This window comes from Triturus cristatus, chromosome 1_1, assembly GCF_964204655.1.
Source record: "Triturus cristatus chromosome 1_1, aTriCri1.1, whole genome shotgun sequence".
In the NCBI taxonomy this organism is placed as follows: Eukaryota; Metazoa; Chordata; class Amphibia; order Caudata; family Salamandridae; genus Triturus; species Triturus cristatus.
In genome coordinates, this window is record NC_140579.1 from 756,353,265 (window position 1) to 756,359,139 (window position 5,875).

Sequence of the window (5,875 nt, forward strand, 5' to 3'; positions counted from 1 at the left end):
GCAGAAAGTGTCTCCCGATTCACCCTTCCCCAGACCGCCGGAGAATCGGCAGAGCGGGCCACCCCGATCAGGCCGCGGTCCCTGCAGGCAGCACGGGCACGTCCTCCGCCCCAGGCCACGCACCCCGCGGTCCGCAGCGGCGTCTCAGGCAGGACCGCGTCTGCCACAGGGCAGGGTCACCGCTCGTGGTCCTCTCCGCCAGGCCCGGCTGACCGTGAGCGCTCCAGACGTTCCACCAACGGCAGTCCGAGGCAGCAGTAGCGGCGCCCCAGGCCTCTGGGACGGGCGGCCGATTTCGCGCTTCTGCGCATACACAGTAGACAGGTCCCGCAGCGGGGGCCAAACCGGACCTCCAGGCCAGGACGTGCCCCTCAGATTCACCCTCCCCCGGGCCGCTGGAGGATCGGCGGATCGGGCCGCCCCGGTCCGTGCAGGCAGCACCGGCACGTCCCCCGCTCCCGGTCTCGTACCTTGGGGTCTGTCGTGGCGTCCCAGGCGGGGCCACGTCCGACACAGGGCAGGGTCACTGTTCGTATTCCTCCCCGCCACTCCCGGCCGACGGCGAGCGCTCCGGAGGTCCCACCGGTGCCGGACTTAAGGCAGCAGTAGTTGCGTCCCAAGCCTCCGGGACGGCCGGTAGAGTCCGCGCTTCTGCGGGTACACGGCAGTTAGGCCCCGCAGCAGGGGGCCAAACCGGATCTCCAGGCTAGGATATGCCCAAGGGGACTCGCCTCCTTGCCGCCCAGGCAGCGTCTCTCCACTCGGGCGCCGTGTCCGCCCCGGGCCGTCTAAGCTCCGCCCCCGCCTCAGGGCCGCTCTCGTCCAGCCGCGCTCCGCCCGGGGTCCGCTCGCCACTCGAGGCCCCGGCTCACCACGCCAGGGTGGGCCGCAAATCCACGGGACTCGTCGCCCCTGTCTCAGGCGCCGGAGAGACTCGGGAGTTGAACCAGGCAGCGTTGCTTTCTCTCTGCCACTTGCTCAAGGACCCTGGGGCCGGATCAGCTTACGGATGAGGTACGGATGTCCGGGAAGTCGGTCTCACCCTCGGAGCCCAACTAGGATGCGGCCATCTTGCTTGGCTGCAAGCCACGCCCCCCCATGGACCTTGTTTTTTGCTGATTATGATTTTGTCATTAAATACAGACCGGGCTCCCAAAACGGGAAGGCAGACGCACTCTCCCGCCTTAAAGACCTCGAGAATCAAGGAGACACGGAAATGCAGGAACCCCCTTTAATCCTCGCGGAGGGTACCATCGCGGAATCAACCCTAGCAATACTCTCCTCCCCGGCCTTTCTCGAGGAAATCAGAACTTCTGTGGCCGATATTGACATGCAGGTCTGGATACAAGAAGACCCAGAGCACAGAGATATAACAAAGGACTTGTTGTACCATTCTCACGCACTATACGTACCAACGGCGAGACTGCAGAAGCAAGTCATAGCTTGGGCTCACGATACCGCGTTAGGAGGACACCTGGGATCATGCAAAACCATTGCCAGTATTGAACGCTCCTTCTGGTGGCCCACCATCAAGAAAGACACCAAAGAATACCTTAGCGGGTGTTCGATATGTGCTCAAGGAAAGGTGATACACTCTAAACCCATGGGACTACTACGCCCCTTGTCGATTCCTCCCAAACCCTGGCATACCATCTCTATGGATTTTATTGTGGAAATGCCCCCCTGCAAAGGATACACAGTGGTGCTAGTAGTTGTGGACCATTTGACAAAGATGGGGCATTTCATACCTTTGAAGGGACTACCTACCTCATCCGAATTAGCCCTTGTCTTCCTCCAACATGTAGTCAGAGCACATGGCTTACCAAATGTGCTCATCACAGACAGAGGATCCCAATTCACCTCTCGGTTTTGGAAAGAGTTATGCAAGGCCATGGACATTGACGCCAGACTGTCTACCAGTTTCCATCCTCAAACAGATGGCAAAACGGAATGCCTCAATCAGACCCTAGAACAGTACCTTCGTTGTTTTTCCCTTCAGAGCGCTACGAACTGGCTTACCCTTTTATGGACAGCGGAGTTTGCCTACAACAACTCAGATCACTCCACGTTGGGATGTTCTCCCTTCTTCTGTTTGTACGGATACCACCCAAACATGCTCCCCTTTGACTGGCCCATCCAATCACCGGTCCCTAGCATTCAAGAACATCATGCACATTTGCGCGCCATACTTCAGGAAGCTAAACAACACCTCAAGAAGGCGCAAGTGGCACACAAACGATTTGCAGATCGGAAAAGAAGTAACGAACCAGAATACAAGGTGGGGGACATGGTCTGGCTGGCTACAAAACACTTACATTTAAAGGGGACCAACAAACTAAAACCCAAATATATAGGGCCCTATACCATAGTTGAAGCCATTAACCCTGTGGCCATAAAATTGTCATTACCCCCCTCATGGCGCATACACCCCGTTTTCCATGTTTCTTTACTACAACCTTGCCCGAGCCACATGCGATTGCCAGAACGACCCCTCCCGATGGAAATCGAGGGACAAGAGGAATACGAAGTGCAGGAAATCCTAGATTCCCGTTTGGTAAGGGGTAGAGTACAGTACTTGGTAGACTGGAAGGGATATGGGGTAGAGGATAGAACATGGGAACCCGTAAAAAACCTCCACTGCCCCGATCTAGTTGAACGATTTCACAAGGCCCATCCTGGTAAACCAGGACGACCGCCAAGACGGCGTTCCTTAAGAGGGGGTTCTGTCATGCTCTTGCACTTGCGGAGCCAAAGACACAGGCGCGGATATCGCGTCGTTCCGTTTTACGAACGGAGACGCAAAACTACAACTCCCAGAGGCTGGGCCACTTCGGGGGGAGGACCCGTATATCCCGGAAGTTATAAAACCACCTCCGGAACGAAGAGACGGCGCTTGACAATCCGTTCCAGACCCTGACTGCAAGCGGACGCTTTCTTTCCCGCAGAGAGAGAGAGAGCGGATGTTCGTCGTGGCCCACCAGAGAGGACTTCATAAGACTCGTGGTGCGGTGAGGACTTCACAAGAGCGGAGGTATCGTACTGTAACCTCCGATTTCTGAAGTAGTTCTAAACGCTGTCAATGTAGACAGAAACGCCCATATTACTTGACATCCAGTCATATCCAGTGCCCATACCAGCGTGAATACGCTCCCTGTTTTCCAGCCCTTCACCTTGTACTAGCAGGGACCGTGGGCTTCCCCGAAATATTCTTTTTCCTATCGGCTCCCCGCAGCAGATCGTTTGAGCAGAACTAGCAGCTCACTTAACTCAGTGCTGCACGTGGGGGCTGGGACCAGTGAGAGACCCTACGTTGTCACCGTGAATTAACAGTGACCCAAAGTATATGCGTTATGCACCTGTGGATTGTGAGGTAACAGCGCAGGCTCAATGCTTAGTACAGATGCTCAGTGGGGACAACAGACTATCAGGTAATGCGATAACATAGATAACCAAGAAGGGGAAAACAGGGTTATTGAGGGGTTAGGAGGTCATACTAAGCTTCCTAAACGTGTCTTTCTGTGTACTCCCTACAGGCAGTTGAGGCTCCTTCGCAGACCAGACCCCCCCCAAGGCCAAGACCCTGCCGTTCCGTTTTCTGTTCCTTGTCCCCCGGGTGCGTTCTCTCAGAGCTGTATCAAAGTACACTCTGGGGAAAGACGTGTCCGGTGGCAAGGTATCATACTCGTCTCAACATCGTCCCTGCTGGCTGCTACGCAGAGGTTAGTGGGTTCTATATCCTTCTTGAGCTACTGACACCTGACAGATGGACCCTCATCGGGACTTCCAGGCCGGCCCGGCCATCTGGTCGCCCCATTGGAAAGCATTGCGCGCGACCAGATGGCCGAGGGGAAAGGAGCGACCGGATGGCCGGCACCTGAAAGGACTCCTGTCTGCCCGAGCCATAGCGGTAGGGCTCCCACCTGCCCACCCACCCGCCAAGGGCTCGGGGGGACTCTGCTTCCCGGGGTGGGCTTGGGGGACCCCGGCTGGGCCTCAGGCACGGGGAGGACCACCGGAGCTCTCGGGGCCCGGGGCCCAGGCGCCCGGTGAAGGACTGCCCGGGACCCGTGGAGCCTGTCCCTGGGCACTTTGCCACGCTGCGGGCCGGTGGAGGGAAGCACCGGCGGCCTGGGAGGATGTTGCCCGGACGTAGCCCATCTGGTCCCCGGCAAGGAACTGCCGGCCCCGGAGGGGTGTTCCGGCATACCCTGCCCCTACTAATCCGGAGGAAGGCTACCGTCCTTTCTTGTAACCCGCGCGCTCCGGGTGACGGAGGGGACCCTAGGCGCGGACGCGCCCGACCTCCTGGAGCCCTGGCTGGGATCCGGGAAGTGAATGGACCCTCATAGGGACTTCCAGGCCGGCCCGGCCATCTTGTCACCCCATTGGAAAGCAGTGCGCGCGACTAGATGGCCGAGGGGAGAGGTGCAACCAGATGGCCGGGACTGAAAGGACTCCAATCTGTCCAACCCCGAGCCTTTGCGCTAGGGTTCCCGCCTGCCCACGCAGGGCTCCGTGGCTGCAGGGCTCTGGGGCTCCAGGGCTCTGGGGCTCCGGGGCTGCGGGGCTCCAGGGCTGCAGGGCTCCGGGACTGCAGGGCTCCGGGGCTGCAGGGCTCCAGGGCTCCAGGGCTCCGGGGCTGCAGGGCTCCGGGCCTGCAGGGCTCCAGGCTGCAGGGCTCCGGGGCTGCAGGGCTCCAGGGCTGCAGGGCTGCAGGGCTCCAGGCTGCAGGCTCCGGGGCTGCAGGGCTCCAGGGCTGTAGGGCTCCGGGGCTGCAGGACTCCAGGGCTGCAGGGCTCCGGGCCTGCAGGGCTCCAGGGCTGCAGGGCTCCGGGGCTGCAGGGCTCCGGGGCTGCAGGGCTCCTGGCCTGCAGGGCTGCAGGGCTCCGGGGCTGCAGGGCTCCAGGGCTCCAGGGCTGCAGGGCTCTGGGGCTGCAGGGCTCCAGGGCTGCAGGCCTCGGGGGGGGGCTCGTAGACCCCACACCAGGCCTCAGGCATGGGAGGCCCAGCGGAGATCCCGGGGCCCGGACGCCCGGGGGACCCATGGAGTCCGTCACGGGCACTTTGCCTCGCCGCGGGCTGGAGGAGGGAGCACCGGACGCCCCGGGGAAGGGTCGTCCGGGCTTGGCCCATCTGGTCCCCGCCTGAGAACCGCCATCCCCAGGAGGGGTGTCCCGGCATACCCTGCCCCTACTAATCCGGAAGAAGGCTACCCACCTTTCTTTTAACCATCGCGCTCCGAGTGACAGAGGGGATCCTAGGCACGGATGTGCCCGACCTCCTGGAGCCCTGACTGGGATCCGGCAGTCAAATGAGCCCTCATCGGCACTTCCAGGCTGGCCCGGCCATCTGGTCGCCCCATTGGAAAGCATTGCGTGCGACCACATGGCCGAGGGAAAGGTGCGACCAGATGGCCGGGACCGAAAGGACTCCCAGCTGCCCACACCGAGCCATAGCGCTAGGGCTCCGGGGCTCTGCACCAGGGTCTCTTGTCCCGGGCAGATGGACACCTGGCAGGCCGCAGGACGTGGGATCCCAGGCCCTGACCAAAAATCAGGAGGCCCGGGGCCAGTCCCTGCTTCTCAACGCAGCCAGGCCAAGGAGGTTGTTGAGCCTGCCCAAGCACGAGGGACCCCAGTCCCGGGCACACGGTCCCTCAGGTTGTGCGCTCGTTTTCCACAATTTGTTTCAAAATTCCGCGAAGTAGCATTGCGAAAATTTCGCCCAGCCCTAGCTGCCAAACTCCTACTTAAGCAAGGAAAAGACTTAGCCAGTCACACACCCACCTGGCCCGGTCCCTTCTTCTGATCCCAGCCTGGTCTGGGGAGCCTCCCTTGGTCCGATGGACCTCGTCACGGGAACCCGGACCCTCAAA